The sequence below is a fragment of the Gasterosteus aculeatus genome, chromosome 14 (genome assembly GCF_964276395.1).
Source record: "Gasterosteus aculeatus chromosome 14, fGasAcu3.hap1.1, whole genome shotgun sequence".
Classification (NCBI taxonomy): domain Eukaryota; kingdom Metazoa; phylum Chordata; class Actinopteri; order Perciformes; family Gasterosteidae; genus Gasterosteus; species Gasterosteus aculeatus.
Window position 1 is genome coordinate 6,193,041 of NC_135702.1, and position 19,077 is coordinate 6,212,117.

Here is a 19,077-nt window from a genome sequence, read left to right on the forward strand (position 1 = left end):
ATTTGGTAGTCAAATGTCAAGGTTGCTTTGAACTGCCGAAGGATTCAAATGCTAATCATGAAAATTTCACTTTGATGTTTAAAAAGGATACATATGAAGTTATGGCTGGCACCTAGTATGAGGTGAAACTGGGAAGGGGAAAGATCAATGTTCACACTGCAAAAATTATAAATGTAATCTCAATTTATGGTCCTAAAAAGGGACAATTTGGTTTATTTCCCATCTGTACCAGTTTTTCCATTGTTTCCATGTTGTTTTTGTTTCCAAGTGACTAATGGGGACAACACTTTTGGAGATTGGCCCATCATTGAAGGCGGGCGCTGCAGACGGAAGCAGTTAAGCGGGCTGTAATGTAATTTGCTCGGGGCAACTTCTCACAGTCAATTTACGTCTGCTAAAATCGTTTTTTTTTTGCTATTGATGGGCTCAGATTGTTGTTATAAGTGTATGACAACATAATGATGAGGACCCTGCAAAAGGAATAGAACGCTTTTCCTGCTTCTGATTGTTATTGTTCCATGTTACTGTCAGACAATTACAATCCGAGTCTGTCAAGACGCAAAAACAAACATAGCGATAACAGTACGGGCCGATTAGTGGCCGCTGTCTGCAGCGCACTCCCACAACACTCCACCAATTTCAACAATTGTTTTCATCATTACCCACTTAGACGTAGAAACAGGGAAAATAATACTTTTAAGTCTCTAGGAGAGTAGTTGCAAATCAAGTGAGACGAGACAAAGTGGGGGAAGTTGCCTTCTGTGGCGTTGCGCGGTGTTGTGTATTGGGTTGGAGGGAAATGCATTGATCGCGATCCCACCGTTAAGTAACATCGACACGCAGTGGTTCCTGTTGCTACTGCGGCGTATTGAATGAAGGCTTATGAGCACATCCTCAGACGTGCGGTATTGTGCAGACAGCATTAATAGTAAATTGGGTGCACCGGGCAGCAGCAGTTGTGGGAAGACGGTCTATAGATCTGCACAGCAGAGCAAACAGTAACAGATGGCCACGATGTGACGGGCTATCGAGTCACAGGCAGCGATTCTCGATGCCCTCTTGCTCACCTTGCTATCATGCGGCTTTTCCGTAGAAGGCAACTGACAAGAACATGTACTCACCCACTCAGCAGTGCAGAGCGTTATTATTAAAATCAGACTGCGTTGTAATGTGAAATGGAACCCTAAGGGGCCTGATCCCAGCTGCTGCGTGTTTAAGAAGCTCAGGGCAACTTATGGCAAGGAATTGTCTTTTCATCGGACAATAAATCGTACATTTATTTTTCACGGGCCCCGCTGTTTGGGTGAGCTTTGAAAGATTTTGAGCGGGAAGGATGATTCTCTTTACTTCGTTACGATTCTCGTCACTTAAGCGCGTATTTCCAAGTTTGGGTGAGAAGCGCCGCGTTCACGTGCACTGCACCCTTGCGTCCATATGAAAGGGCAATTCGAGTAATTGTGTCAGCATGCATCCACACTTTAATCTTTTTCCTTTTGGAAGGACACACGTTTTACCAATGTTCTTAGACCAATGTACCCTCGAGCTGTGAGAAAAGTGTGCAGAATAATTCCAGTACTAGAGGTTAACAGACATATTAGATGAAACACTGATGCAGTGTTGATCAAGCACAAGACGTTTGCATTGCCATCTATATTGCATCTATACAGAAATACAGTATTCTGGAGTTCTTACTATTGACTGTTATTTGCATATGGAAAAAATATAACTACCCCCTACTTTCTGGTTAGCATCTGGCCTGGTAAAGACCAATAAAATGAGATGTCCATAAAAGTCCTTTCCAGTCTGATTTAATGCTGTTTGGTAATGAGCAGTGACATGGTTTGTGGTAAAAGTCCTCATTGGGGCAGTATGGAGGGTTTGTTCACACAAGACTATCACCCCGCCATCTGTATTCACTCCACAGGAACATAACCAGCATCATTTATTGCACATATGATTACTGATTTCTTCCTGTTTTTAAAAGCCATCTGCTCAGGGGAGGTGAGAAAGAATTTGTGAAATGTGATAGTGTGAAATATCTGTTCTCTGTTTTAACACTTAAATATCTTTTCTTAGAACTTGGCTAAAGAAAATCTGTTAATCTGATCTTTACATATCTGTTTAACAGACACAGGAATAAACACATTTGCTGTTTGTCGGTTAACCGTGAGTGTCAGTCTTGCGGTTGATGGAAGCCGGACGGTGATTGTGTGTGGTTCATGTATCTGAAGGGTCTTGTTTTGATGCACTTATAACATAGTTATCTGTAACATAATTACAGATGTTTAAAGGCAGCCAAAAATTAAAAAAAATATTAATGAATATTAAAGTAAATATTGTTTGTAATCACCCTGAAAATTGACTTTGACATGTGTGTCAGTATCGTCAAGTAGCAATGTGTATTGAGTTTAAATTCATATCATCTAATTTAATGTTAATAATGTGAACAGTACAGTGGTTTACTCTAATGGCTGCTGTGCAGTCACTGTTTCAGTGGATTATGAAAATCCCTGCTGTCAATCCATGCGTCTAATACTCTGATGTTGTAGTGCCAATTATGATTATGTTCATTTAAAATATGCAAAAACAAAATCATAAATTACCTTTTCTGTGGGAAAATGTGAAGCAACAATATAGCACAAATATTCCTTTTCTGAGGAAACGCTGGATGGTTCCGCTCAGCATCTTCTATAGTCATTCATAGGCTGTAAAACATTGGTTTCCCAATGACATCCCCGATCTCTCTTGCCAAAAAACTAACTAGCAACTCATAATGCGTAAACACAAAACTAGCCGGGCCACTCTTCCCACCTCTCCAATGGGTTGATTTGGCCGTAGCAGAGCACTAACGATCAATGACTCACTTTGTAGCTGTCTCATTAGGCTGGAGGTGTGATATCCTGGGTGAAGTGAGGGCTTTCAACAGCTCACCACCTGCTTGTGGATTTGGATTGGGCGCTGGAGAACCTCCGGTGGTTTTGCCTGGAACAGAACTGTCCAAAATGATTTACGCCTTCACCTCTGAGCGCGCAGCATTTGTAGGCAGTGGGATCGGGGACATTTGAACGTCGTTCAAACCCTACGGCACGGACACTCGCAGCAAAGGGAGAGTGTCAAGCTGAAGGAGGCCATCCAAGTCCGGTTGGCACAGTTGAGCCGGGGGGGTGTGGGGTCTTCACTGGCCAAAACGCCTGAGCCGGCCAAATGGCTACTGTGGTTGCAGCAGAGATTGGTTGTGTTTGGAGAGGCTAATATGGAGGATGACTTTTATGCTGGTTTCAGTCTTGATAGCCATCAGTTGACAGCGGATAGGGAGAAATGGGCTGCTTCGGTCGGGCAGAATATTGCGGATTCAACCGCTACTGTTATATTACATTTATTATTAAAGCTTTGCAGATGATTTGCATTATCATAATGAATTTTTAATTTGGTCGTCTTCTTGGACAATGTGTTTTGGGCAACCTAACAGAAACTCCCTGACTTTGACAAACCGTTGCATGCGCCGCCAACGCCCTTCTTTTCCGCTATTTTCCTGAAATCACAGAACTTGTCCAGTCCAGAGAAAATCATTGCACTGTTTTACAGAAAGACATCTTGCGTGTTGTCTTATTGCTTCTTCTCTATTCAAAAGGGCCGTATCGTGCCACCACAATCGAACGACATGCAGCAAACCTTTGGATCCGTCTCATCTGGGTTGTTTTATTTGATGGCTCAAGGCTTAAAAGGAGATCGACTTCTTGATTTGGGGTTTCTAACATACTCCCTCTATAATCATCACATGCTGCCTGATTTCATTATGGAAGTATACAGAACCGAAGCCCCACGCCAAGTTTGATTGCATGTTGTTTGGTGAAATAAATACTTCTTAGTCCTTTGACAAGCTGTGTGCACTGAAGTCACGCACACCATCAGCCTATAAATACTAGCTGACTCTTACAGTCACATTCAAGCGCGTTGCTGAAATTGCCTTAATAATGTAATACGCTTATGCTCTCACTCTTCTGATCATTCATGCCACCTCCAAGACCACTGGTTTGCCTGCTTACTCCTTCGGTAGATTTCTACCTCTATTTTATTACCGTAGGCCAACTTGAGATAGCATCTCCTGCCTTGTGCATTATGTATATCCCCATCTCGGTGATATGTACCCTCTGGTTTTCTTTTTATATTCCGTGTAGTTTTAATATGCCTCCACGGAATCTCACATGCTGCTTGGATACGTCTGTGGAGCCCCATCATGCACTGATCTTTTTACATTAGAATGCGGATGCCGCGGTGGCTCCTTGATTGGAACTCCAGCCTCACAACAACAAGATGGGTGTCTGACGGCTGGATGGGACTTTTTAACGGTAGGTTGGTGTTCTCTCTGGGCCAAAAAATAATGCATTTGACACTACACACTTTCTGGACAGTAGGTGCAGGTCTTTTCATTTCATTTAGAACAAACCAATTGTCCCAATAAACAAATTAATTCAGGTGCAACGCCATATATTTGATATATATAATATATATATATAATATATATATATATATATATATTATATATATATATATATATATAATATATATATATATATATATATAACACCCACACATGGTATTATGTACTCTGTTTATTTCATTGAGTAAATTCCAAAATAATGTCAGACTGTTAGAGGGGGGGGCACACACACACACACACACACACACCACAGAGGCAATATCTTCCCCTGTTACCCTATCTTTCAATCTGCCACATCTGTACACCAACTGATCGGTTAATGAGGGGCACACATGTCCTGTCGTATTTCCCGCAATCAGCTCATTCAGACATTTTGACAGGAGGCAATTACGGGCGAAAAATACTGAGGAGGCTGCTAAATTGCCTGGACACACACATTCATTCTTTGGGTCAAAACTGTATCAAGGATAAGGCTCGGTGTACTTGATTGGCATATACTTTGGAATTAGGCTTGACAGGTGTAGACTCTGGATTATTTAATACATCAACCTCAGTCGCCCTTACACACAAAGTAGGTGTTATAGTTTGCAGATAAAATGGGCCGATGAACAGGTCGACGTTGTCGGCATTTTTTCTTAAATGCGATTTGTGGCGAGCATTCAGTAGACCCGAATCAGAATGTTTTGATTTTGATCAGATTTGGCGGTTTGCCATAACGTTTTTGACAAATAGCCCTGTTCCTTTTTTCATAAAGAATATCTGTCAATATGTAAAGCCAGTGGCATGAGTTTCATTTAGGATTTTGACAATCTCACATTTTAATGCAATAAAATGGGTCCTGCCCCAATTTAATAAAACATTGTTTTGCCTTGTCGTCACCATTAGTTTGTCGATTTACATTTTGTATTGCGAATCTAAATCTGCGGAATAGTGTAGCTAGTAACTAATATTGTTAAACAAATGACTCTGATACTGATTGCTAAAGTTAAGTACATCAACAAGTGTACTCGGTTTCATTCTACCTGTGATTTAACTATCGCAAACAGAAGTACAGCGGTTTTCCCTAGATGTAGACTCCTAATGTTTCCCTAGGATGTGAACCAGATTGTTGCATTAACTTTAATATGTACACATTTTTCTTCTTGTGGATGCGTGACCCTGAATCCCCCCTCGATGATCTGAGGGTCCACAGCGGATGGACCTCACAGGAACTCTGCATCGTTGAACACATGCAGAGCTTTTGTTGTTGTGTTGGAGTAAACAGAAAGCGGCTGAGATTACCAGCTTCTGACCTGTGTGGAGCTTGGGGTCATTAAAACAGTCTGCCCGTGCATCTCCATCTGACTGAATGATAGAGCGATAAGGCCCACGGATGATGGCAGCCGCTCATATATCAACCAAATACTTCATACAACCCACCTCCAAACCTCCCCAAGGTGATATTTATCAGAGCTTGATAGAGAAGGGCAAAATGAGAATGGCCATTCACAACAGGCTTACATCACTCTTTAATCAATCTGATACATGTCAGAAGCTATAACTCACGCACTCCTTTTGTCTTGTGGGTTAGAGGAATAGGACTAGGATCAATATTGCTTTATTGTCGCATTGTCCTACGTTCATGTTTAAATAACACGAGTGCCCATTACGTGCACAAGAAAATTATTTTGGTATTTTTAGCAACGATCCAGTGCTGCTTATAATTAAAAAACATCCTCCCTCTGGAAAGTTTGCTAATCACGGCGTAAGACACGTTTAAATAAGGGGCTTAAGAAACACATTAAAAAGCCCCAGACTAATTCACAGATCCCAGGTTTCTGACAAGAAGCTGATTTAAACCCGTAAAGTGTCTCCTAATCTGCCCTTCCACCTTGGGCAATCTGTCATGATTGACAGTGTGTGTGTGTGTGTGTGTGTTCAGTGGTAACAACACAAACATTCAATGTGACTGTCGGGGCCCCACAAGGCATTTCATTTCCCTCCAATGAGACAGCTAGGGACTAAACCCTGTGATTACAGGTGTAGCACTGGTTAAAGTTCAGCTCGGTAGGGGAACCGCTCTCTGGTGATTCAGGCGCATTAAACATCCCGGACACTCAAGATGATTTGCATGCATTGTCAGCGCTTTTAAAAAAAACAAAACACACCAAGCACTTGGTAACAGCTTGCCGCTACCGGGGCCAAGAGGCCTCGCACCTCCCTGCTGTTTAAGATTTGCACACTCACGACTCCGACCGTGGTGTCGGTAGCGACGAGGTTACGTTTTATCTGAGGAGGACGACTGTAGAGGTAATTTGTTTTGTTTTATCTCACTAAGTAGCTTTGGCGGGAATCAGTTAACGGCGGTGAAGTGAGTGTAGCACTGGCATCCTCCGCTTAGTTTAACCTCTGTGTTGGGGATGTTAGTCGGTGTTTGAATTTGATTTATCTGAGGCATCCAGATCAACAGCTATGGTGGTAAAAATGTGGGCAGGGACGAGCTTTTGAGAATCTTATTAAGAGTCACAAAACATCAGAGAGAGAGTACAGAGTACAAACAAAAACACCGGGTTTAGTAGCATCCACATGCCAACATTCACTAGACGAGATGAAATAGTTTGTGTATTTTAAAATGCTCCATAGGAAATCGACTATTGATTTTACTTTGTGTCTGGCATACATTCTTTATATTGATTCTTATTGTCATACATTTTGATTTTGTTTTCTACAATGAAGCAGAGTACCTACAACCATGTGAAAATATACTTAGTGCCTTTTTTACACTGATATTTTCCTGAATAAACAAACGGATTACATAAAACAATGGTAGTTATTATATCATATCATTGCTATTATTCACTTTTAAGGTTAACTGACCTGGACCTAGTGAAGTGAAAGGATGATTAGATAAATTAGATATTTGATGCTTTTCAACAACGAAGATCAACAAAATCAAAAGGGCCTCTCCTTAGAGCAATGCACCCAGCATGGTTGTTTGTCCGGCAACTTGAACATGCTGAAGTGGGGTATCCATGTGTGTACGGGATGTCCTACTTTTCTCAGTTTGATGATGACGTAAGAGGGCAGTTTTCTATCCGCGCGCCTCTCTCTTCTTCCCCTTTTCAAAGCAGAGACACTACGTGGTTTGAAAATCAACCACGTGGACGAAGACAAAATACAAATCAATACTGTGGAAACGGAAACAAGTTTTTTTGAAATGTTGCTCAACAATAATAAGTTAGCCAGGTGAGGCAAATGATTCATTCATAAGTCAAGTTCACCTGGGTGTGCAGGGGAAGAGCCCTATTAACAAAGACGGGGTGCAGTGCGGAGCTTGAAATTCCAATATTGATAATTACATTCACAGCTGTAGTGGAAATGCAATGATCGCCACTCTGAGAAAACAGCATTTATACATTTATACATTCCATTTCACTCGCGATAAGACAAAAAAATGGGCTGTTCCTTGGCAAGATTGTGGAACTTTATTTATTTTTGTTACTTTTTATATCACCTGCTATCGGCTGATCTGATCCAATTTATCTAACACGCTTACCTGCCAGTTGCATCACTTTCAGCAAAGTCCTGCGCAGCCTCGTTTGGGACAGAACTTATCTTTCAGAGCACAAGTCAACGATTTCTGGCTGGGTCAGGTTTTAGTAGATGCCGTGGAGATTGCTTTCCAATCGTGATGTGTACTTTTTCCACCCAAGTCATTATTTTTAGCAATCTTTGGCCAAAACTTTGAATAAAAACACCCAAAGAGCATATCAGTGTATTAAAGAAAGCTCTATCAAAGTGCATTATGGAGTAGGAAGCGGTTGTGACGTCCCGAAGTTGCCTGGGATTGCAAAGTATCATTCTTAGCTTCATATCTAATGATCATTATTTTTTTATATGCATATTCGTTTTAATTAAATGCATTTTCCTTTTTTAACTGCATTTTTTAGTAGATTTCAAACTGACGGCAGACACGTCCAAGAGTCGCTAAATATAAAATCAAATTAAATTTTAAAGTCTTAGTAACAAGTTTGGTTATTTTCAAATATTTGATGAATGTAATTATTATTACATGACTATAAAGACAAAATGATAACTCGCCCTGACGTTCTAAACTCAAGTGGGTAGTCTCAACAAGCCTAGCGTACACTGACCTGCACGTTGCGTACCCCGGGCGGGTTTAAAGTGCTTCGTTGCTGGCTGTTTTCGGGTTCTGATGGCTCCCCGAGCGAAGAGCCGGGGTCAGTCTGCCTTTCATAACAGGCTCCTCTCATCCACTCTAAAAGCAGCGCTCCCCCACCGGGACGTACTGACAGTTTGGTAATGGAACGGAGGGGTTCAGAGCAGCTTCTCCTCAGAGGAATCTGATATTCTGCTCTCAGACATGCAGGGTTACAAGTTTGTAGATACAGCGGTGCCAAATATGATACAAACAGAAGATGATATTCAATTGTCAAAAATTTCAGAACACGTCGGCGGTTAAGAAACGGTGTGTGCTGTTGTGACATTTTACTTGGAATTCATAAACCAACATTTCCCTTTCCTCAAGTCTTTGTGCTCGCCCTCCCCACAGGCTTCTGTGGATGGTGGTTCTATGAGATGGTGGTGGTCCGTGCAGTGGTCCTGCCCTACGCCTGGCTTGCTACTCACAATAGTTTGAATCATTTCTGTAATAGTAATTAAATGTATTGTACATATTTTACATTGTTCATTCTGTACACATGACATTCATTGTATAGTGTGTCAATCCCAAGAGAGGGATCCCTCCTCTGACGTTTTCTCTAAAGTTTCTTCCCTTTTTTTCCCCCAGGGAAGGGTTTTCATTTTTGGGGGAGCTTTTCTTGTGCCGATGTGAGGGTTTCGGGTCAGAGGGTGATGTTTGTGTACCAGACTGTAAAGGCCTCTGAGGCAAATTGGTAATTTGCGATTCTGGGCTATACAAAATAAGAATTGAATAATATATATATATTGTTCTCAGTCATTGAATCACACTTTATTACAATGAAACTTCCTGCAAATACTTGAATACCCATTTTACAGATGGTGTAAAGACATTTATAAGGAACTGAAAATGATCAAGTTCATTGATGGATATTATGGATGAAAGATGTTAGTAAGAGATCTTTCCACATTGTTAAATGAAATTAATCCTTAGTCAAGCAATATAATTTGCCTGTGCCTGGAGATTGGATAATAAATTGGGCCCTGTGGAATTCCATTATCAGGATAATTGTAAAAATTCTCACATGAGGGATTGAAAAATCTGTGTTTTGGGTTCAAACAAGTACCTTGTACCAAGTAATTCATTTTTTTGGTTAGAAAAGACAACTGCAATAAGGTTTGAGGAGCTTTGTTGCCATGGTTACAACAATACAGATACACCTGGAAATGTCTTGGTCCAACATGAAATAAATCTTGGATGTGGAAAATGAACAGTTTCCCCTTGAGACCAGTGTTTTCTTGCAGCAGATGTGATCCTCCATCTCTGCCTGCACTTGATGCTTCCGGATTAGTGCTGTCACAATACTGGTCTTACTTTGGTCCAAATATCGACATTTAATACCAAACATTAAACTCTGTAAAGAAACCTCTTGGAATAACTTCGTCCATGTAGTTATTCTGTAAAAATACGCTTTTGGGTTGCAATTTAATTCAAACACCATTATATAGAGATGAGGAAGGCCATATTATCGTGTCTCCATCTAAAGAAAACAGTAATTATTCATTCATCAGAAAATGCATACCTTTTCTCTTAAAGGAAAAAAGGCCTAAATTTAAGTGTAGAAACCTTAAAATGTCACCTGGGTTCCTTTGCACAATGACCTGGATTGCGAAGCCTTTTACAATGTTGTGCTCATCAATGCAATCTTCCATTACATCATCAACATTTAATGTTCTGTCTATATTCCTCTGCTATAAAAAAGCAAAATGTAACATCGGATTGGGATCACCACAATAGCAGAAATCAGGCTTTGTTGCTTTGTTTTAAGGCTGCGACTTCTGTGTAACCCTGATCAAGAGTGCAGCCTGGAAAAACTAGACCTGGTAAATATTTTATTTTCTAAATTATAGGAGACGAGGCTTTTGTCAAAACAAAAATAAACATGGGAGCTCTGAAAATGCCACATCTCCTGTAGGCTGTTAGGACGAGAGTAATCAATTCGGTTGTCCCGGTTGCTTGGTAACCGAGGTCACGCCTGGACATTTTCATAGGTTATATATTGGTTCACGATTATGTCCCTGAGCAGTACACTAGCTGAGCTAAACACATCAACACAAACCATTTTAGTATCACAATCTCCCTACAGAGAATCAGGTGCTGCAAGTGGAACCACTACGTGAGACGCATGGCAGGCTCCTATTTTACCTTCGGGGCACCGGCTGTCAACAGCTCGACCACAGAATTACAAATGACAGAGCCGTTACTAGAATCACGACCGATCAGTTGGTGCACCACAAGACGGTGGATAAAGATGTTTGTGACTGGTGTGTCCTGGAGAGTCACTTTGAATATAATGTTTGATATTTCTATTTGCTTTCTTTTTGTGTTTTTTTTTCTTTTCTTTTCAACTACTAGATGAAAAATATCTATGACAGGGTTTTGAGGGGGTAACCGCTTTGGTTGGGTCATCTCTGCAAAACAATGTAATCTTGTACAGAGAGACATTTATATGTGATGACTGTTGCCCACAGCCCGACCTCTTGGGAGGCAGAACGACTTTAAGAGTCCTAGTTTCGTTCCCCTTTCTGAACTTTAAGGTAAACTGTGTACTTGTGTATTGGAACTTAAAATGATTAGTCCAGTTTTGTTTTCACGTGAGATCAAAAGTTATTGTTGATAAAATGGGTGTCTGGCTAACACAAAGTTACTATAGCAGTAGGACAGCTTTGCAAATACAGCCAGTCATGTGCCAAGTACTGTATATATATATATATATATATATATATATATATATATTTTGTGGGGTGCCTATGGATACAGGCAAATAATGGACCATGAGCAGAATCGGTTTAACCATGACATATATTGAAATAAGGACGTCAGGGTCTCAAAGGCCAGAAAAAAATTATGAAATAGTCCTTACTAACTAGAAAATATAGAGTTCAGTTGACCTATGAAAAATAAACAGACCCAATGCTGTCTACCGAGCCACCAAACAGAAGAAAACCAGCACTCCTCAGTATAGAATCAGGTAACCTGAGGGAAAACCACACACAGCACCCATAACAAACCAAAAGAAAAGAAAAAGCCCTTGTGAACGGCGGAGGAGGAGTTTTATTACAGCTTGCTGGTCGTCTAATGCGCCGCAGCTGTTGCTCATGAGCGAGCGGAGAGGCGTGGCAGCCCCGAAACACTCTCCTGAGGAGAGGGACATAATTATGTCAGGGGACGTAACACCCCCTTCCTTAAAACAATGCATAACGTGTAAAAATAATATTACAATCTAGAAAATGCATCATGGATCATGTTGTCGACCCCCTTCTATTGCCTGATCTCAAGATTATATTGTTGGACAAGCAATCCTCTCTGGCTCTGTTTGTACAAGGGTTGTGGTCCGTATACACCACAACAACACATATATATATATATATATATATATATGTGTGTTGTTGTGGTGTATAGGCCTACGGACCACAACCCTTGGGTGAAATATACCCATTCTTTCTCTGTCATTAAACTCTTGTTCAACGGTTGCAAAGGATTTCAGATGGTAAGTGGGGGATCGGCTAGCATCAACAACACCGTAGGAGTCTCATTTCCAGACAGATTCTTGAGCTGGACCTGCAGGGAGCTGTTTCAGTGGCTGTGCAATTATAACCAGTGAGATGGGATATGAAAGGTGAAATGTTGAATGACTGAAAAGTTGGTCGGGCGTGCGTAGGCGGCTGAGACATGGAGTTCTGCTGCAAGAATTGGGAGGTGAGAAGACTGGCCGAGGACATCTGCATACAGAAAACACACAATATAATCCGTATTTATTAAGACATTGTTACATAAGCCTCGCGCAAAGGCCGCAGTGAGCTTCTGCAGGCAGTGAGGCTTGATTGGGAGGATGGCAGGAGTTCAAGGTCATGTGTAGCAAACCTTTGGGACAGGCGACTATATCAAATAGGGAGGAAGACGTTCCTGCCCTTGTCGGCTGTCACCACATCCGATAAGATCCACTTACCAAATGCTTTAGATTACAGATGATTGAATGTTGGGTAGGGGTCATGGTGGAGGTTAAGGCCGGGGTATGCTTGAATCAACCCAGTACGTGTGACGTGTTGTCTGACCGAGGTAATAGTGTTTGCAGCCACACAAATTCCAGCCTACTTTCTAACCCCCTCACACACGGGCATTGATTTCATCAAGTGCTCGTTGGATTGTTGCGAGATGTGGGGAGTGGCAGGACAACCACGTAGGCTCAGAAGCATCTTTGTGTGGGAACTTAGTTTTTCGTAATTTGTAATTATCCCTTTAAATACGTTTTGTTCGTACGGTTTGTGCTTGTCAATATTGTTTGCATTTAATAGTCAGTGATTAAAAAATAACTTAACTTCTCGGTATTGCCAGCTGTTATATGTTAAAAAGCCCAGACAGGTTGGAGCCATATGCATGCGAGAAATGTCAGTGGAGTGCAAAATTTGCATGTGCATCATCGTCTGTTCCCTGTATCAGCACGTTATTGAAAAATGTACAGGGAAATTGCCATATGTGCAGTGCACGGATATGTGTATGCACATAATTTGAACATAATTACTTTTCTTAATGCTGATGACACAAAATGACATATTTTGTGTAAGAAGACATGCAAGAAAGAAGTATTGTGAATTTATTAAAAGGTGGGTGTACAGAGTGGTAACTTGTATAGGAAAATTCTCTGCAAATAAATTCATCTGATTATCTTGATAAGCAGTAAATGTTCTTTTCAAACAGCACAAAGCAAACAAGTGTTTTGATCTTCTTGTTTAATGTTGACAAATGGGAAAACGAAGCAGAGGTCTCCAAGATAATTAAAGTAGGCAATGCCTTTTACCCCTTAGCTTTTTTTTGCTATTGTTTGTCATGTTAGAACTTTTAGCTGTGATTTGAAGGGAAACTCTACATGATGAATAAATATTTCAACATGATGAGTTGGGCCACCATCACTGTCCCTGATTCTTTACAACGGAGATGGCAAATACAAAGTTAGCAGGATCCAAGGAGTCATAATGGCCGTGTTTAAAAAAGGCTAATGTCCCCCAATACCTTTTATGGATCAAAAATGTATGCTCATGCAGCAGTTTGAATAAATCAAATGAACTATTCAAAACCTAACTTCTTGAATCAAACCTGTTTATTAAAACTGAAGGAGCTTTTACGTTGACGTCACTTGGATTAATCTGGTTTCTTTAACGAAAATCCTATAAAAAATACACAACTTTTAGCCGTTTTCTACAGGCAGAAGCATTATCATATCACATTACAGGGACCCACTTCAACAAACACTCAGCAGCAGGTAGGGCTGTAAATTAGCCATTCCATAAGCTCAAAATTCGGAAGTAATTGTCATATTTTCCCCCTAAGGAGCAAATCAAACCATCACTGTGTGCGACCAATTTCTGCAACATGAGATGGGGCCCCCTGCCGTTAGTAACTACGGTGATATCGCAATGAACATTTCACAACAGCAGGATTGGAGGCAGACTATGCAAGCCTCGTGCAGCTGCAGAGGCAACGTGTTGCACAGAATTGACACAAAGACGATTTCCTCTCTACTTCGGCTCATGGATAAGAGGGTGAACTTGTTCCTTCATCGTTTCATAAGATAACCCCATTCAGACCGATGGACTTTTCCTGCAAAATCTTTGGGGGTGACAGGGGGTTCTCTATCGACAAAGGAGTTGAGATCTTTAATATCTAGAGGCATACTATGATTGCACAGAGAATTGCGAGTGATTATTTGTTGCTACATTGAGGGGTTTCCGAGGACGCCTTACCTGTGCTGCGGATCAGATACTGAACCCATCTTGAGGATGTGGGAAAAGAGTGTGTTGACTCCGAGGTACGTGTACAGCAAAGACGGGTCCAAATAGTCCTCCACTAGCCACTTAAAAAAAGGGAGCAAGAGGACAACTTGGTGGACAAGGCTGAGGGCAAGCTAGAAAGATGGCCGCTCAAGAACCTAGATGAGTGCGGCCATTGGAGAAGAGCTTTGGCGATTTTCTAATAAGACTCATTGAAACACTTTCTGATCATAATCCAGCAGATGTTATTAAGTTATGCGTTATTTCTTTCTTTTAACAAACAGGCCTCAGATTAAATCTGTTCATTTGTGTGAGGGCTCTTCAAGGGACTGTCAGTAAATTTGAAAATAGATTAATGAGGGTAACTCTTGAAGACGACCAGATCTCTGCGCAGATAGAACCAGCTTATTCTAAGATGTGGAAATAGGTGTTTATACAGTGATTACAACATAAGTAGGAATATTAAAATCAATATTTGCCAACAAAAAGCCCCAAACACACCGCTCCTTTAATACGCCAATAAGCATGTTCTTAATTTGATGTTTTAGAGCAGGTGTGCCCGCACATTTTTTGATCAAACAAGTCATGGCCCACAGATAAGTAAATAAATATCCACACCTCACAGGGATTATTGTAATTTATTTTAGTATTTGCAAAATAACGATTTTCTAGGACTGCTTTTGTATAAGCATACAGTTGGCTACATTCTTAGACATTAATACAAGGATCTTAACTAGTGTCAAATATTACTTGTGAAACAAGGATGATAGCATGTAGAGACTGAAACTGTGAAAACTGTGAACTCGTTGTTACAAGTCTGCCACACGCTACTTCTGCCAGCACTTGTCTCATGCCACCTACAGTTTGTTCCTGCCGTTTCCTCTTCCACTCTCTTCTTCATCGCCTGGAGATATTGCTACAAATGTCTGAAACCTTTTTTGTCGGGATTTAATTGCATCATGTGGTCACAGGCATTAACCCACCTACATTGGGATTTCTCCCCAAAATGTGATAAATGAAATAAGCCTTCATGCTGAACCAGTTTGAAAACACATCACTACCATCTGCAGGTCACGGTTTTGTTATGAGGAGGAAAATGTACACCTCGTGTAAAGGACCCAGGTAGTGCGTCATACTGGGGATACGAAGCTGTTACCTGCAGTGTCTCTCTATCTCTGCAGCATCTTAACAACATCCATGAAACACTCGTCCACTTCTTTGTGCCTGCGGTCCCAGGTGACCTTCTGCACTGCAGCGATAGTCCTTCAAGCTCTCCCACAGTGATGGCTTGCAGAGGAGAGTCCCTTTGGGAAGTTGGAATCAAGAATCAAGGTTCAGTTCTTCCAAAAAACATTTTTGTTCAATATTTCAGTGATTTTAAATTTCTCATAACACTTTTTCAGGTAGCAAAGTACAGCAGCAGAAAATATATGCAAACACCTTATTTTGTTCATTATATTTGTATGAATTTATAAAAATGTCTATCAGCTGCCTCCATAAAGTATACGCTCGTGACTTTAAGAGCAATGTGGTATTGGTTCCATTTCTTGGATGCAGGTGGTTGTCTTTCAAAAAGTCATTATTTATTTGCCGTTCTTGAAATCTGTTTGTGTAAACATTTCCAATAACAGCGGCAACAAAGGAAATGGTTACGTTTAGCCTTTTTTAATTTATTTTCACGTGTAGGAGTGTGCATACTTTTTGTGTTGTTTTTATTATCGCACAAATCTCTCCACCTCCCAATTCATATCCTTTTTTTAAATATCTAATATGGAAAATATATTTGAAGCTGATATTAAATGCTGCTCTCACATTTTTCTGGGCATATATTATTTAAAAAAATACATATTTACTCTTGGTGCTTGGCCTCGACGCTTATTTGTTGAAACAAATCACACAGTCCTCTAAACGCTGTCTATGGTGCTGAGCTGTGGGGGTTGTATCACCACAATAACTATGTGGGCCACGGAGGCTACCAATGGGGGGCATTCTGGGTTTGTGTGCTCTCATGTACCAATGAAACTGTGTGTGGTGGTGGGGGATGTTTGTGCATTGTTGCAGCACAGCCATGATTCTGTTAATGGCAGGGGCCGTTACCACGGGGGTCCGCAGCACAATGTTAAAATGACCAGAGCGGTTCACACTTTTAGATGGTGAATTGCTGTCTTCCAGAAATCTATTAAAATATCGTATTTATTTGATATATTCATATAATCTCTGCATTGTGATTTGCATAGTTTATATCTTAGATACCCTTTCCACGTTTTGGTGTGTGTGGATTCCAGACCTTGCCAAAGCCCTGTAGGAACACACCTGTTCGCGTTTTTCATGGTTTTCTCTGAAGAGTTCCATAAATTATTTGCTGCCTTCCAGTCAGTGTGAGAGCAAGATTGAGCAGCACCTACACCCTCCTGCCTCCCTCCCTGTCAATCTCAGTGGTTATTGCTACAAACGTGTCACCCCAAAGGCCAAAGCCAGGCACTGACACAGTTCTACCCGCAAGAAGCCCAAAAAAAACCGTATCTAGTATCATCAGAGGCATATAAAAACATCCCCCCAAGGTTCACGAGGAAGAGAACACAGCACTTATATATATATATATATATATATATATATATATATATATATAAAAAGTGCAACTCTATAAGAGAGAGAGAGAGAGGAGCGGAAACTCTAGAGGGAATAATGATGTCTTGTTGATGTTTCAAATACATTCTATCATGGCAGTGGAGTGAAAGGCCAAAAAGATGAGTGTGGACCACCTGTACATTCAGTGTGTAGGTATTTTAGCAGTCGTTTATTTAAAGGGCATAATGAGACCTTTTGGATTTTCTATACTTAGTTCTTTCTCCCTACATAAAACCACATAAAATCCACAGCAGATATGAGCCAGTCATGCTACCGGAGAGGTGTAATATTCCAGCAGGCCTCTATATATGTCACCATCATATCTGTCTCCATTCATGCTCGCATTACATTTTGATGCAGTGGCCCCAGCTGTTATTGGTACATACCATTTAGTTCAATAAAGATCTCCCGCTCAAGGCTGTTAATATGGCATGAGCACCTGCCAAAACTGAAAGGCACTGTCAACTGCATGCACATTTGCCTGTTTAATTTGTTTGGTTTTGCCTTTCCCCTTTATGTGACTAACTTATCTTCATGTCGTAAATGTTTTATACATGAAGAGATGCGCATAAATATAAATATCTATGGACAGGAGACGCATATGCTGCCGTACCCTCCATTGGGCACGATGTTGCCTTTAAATTGGCAGGATTTGCTCTTTTAAGCAAGGGCATTCTGATATTGATGAATGCGATCAATCATCCAGTAGTAACTGATTTAGTACACTGTCACATTCATATTTTGAATTTTACAGTCTGATGACTGATGATCACGCTCTGATGATTGCTCGCCATGGTCAGAGTTTGGGGGCCAGCAACTTTTTGTTGACTGATTCAGTGTCAGATTTGTGTTTGTTGTTGAATTTTTTGATTACAGCAAATATTTTTTTGTGTTTCCATTATTAGTCTTGACTGAAATTACTTACAACTACAATTACTATTAATTTAGTTTAAAACGAAAGGCTTGTCAGATCATTTGCATCCCAGTTCTTCTCTCTCTCTAAGTTCATATTTCTTGCCAGTACGTCTTTTTATGTGTAGCCACAATGTACCAGCACCATAAATTACAATCATTTAAGCACAATACTAAGACACATTAATGGTTTCAATTTGTATCTTTTTTTTTCCATCCTTTACAACATTGTGTCGAAGAATAGATTCTGCAAGAGAGAGAGACTGGGGAGCAAAAAATAAAAAAACAGGCGTTACCTAATTGAATATGATTATGCTAGGGCGGACTTCTGAGGACAACTATTGATCGTTGCCAACCACTATTGTGTTCAGCGTGATCATATCATGTCGCCCAAGCTTAGTATCAACCAAAACCTGAAAAGAATTAGCACACCATCACTGGGTGTACAAGAACAATGCTGTCTTTGCCTATTTGTCACCTCCTGGCCTGTTTTTTTTTTTCTTTGCAAACTTCCACGTCCTGCAATTGCAGTGGCGGTATTAGAATTAGCGTTGGCAGTCCCTTGCTCCTCGTGTCCACATGTCAAAGTGTCCTTGGGAAAGAAACTAAACCCCAAATGGCTCCCAACGGTCATGCCAGTACTTATTGCCATCTGTGTGAGTGTGTGTGTCAATGGGGGAACAACAGAGTGGATGATGCAGCCAGCTAATGTAATTGAACAGATGATAAAAAAATAACTGTCTTGCGGTTTCCGCTTACACGTATGAAGTTGACCTGTCAACCTAACCTTTGCTAAGCTAATGCTAACATGCGCAGGAAAATGGATTTTCAAGTTCACTGTGCTTTGGGTTCTTGGGGCTACAACGTCTGCTGCAAATCATTTTCAAAACTCCAGTATTGCTTTTTTTTCTGTGAATTACCACATTAGAAATAGTGGAATAAGCAATATGTGTTTTTCTTTCTGAATATTAATTTTACTGTTATGCAAAGGAAGGCTTTTCTCAAATGTATCTAGTCAGCTGTGCGTTATTCTAATTCACGTCATTGCGATACTCGACTGTAAGCTAAATATGCAGTGAATGCATGCACATATTTGCCATTTCCAAATGTACTTGCTTTAGAAAAGG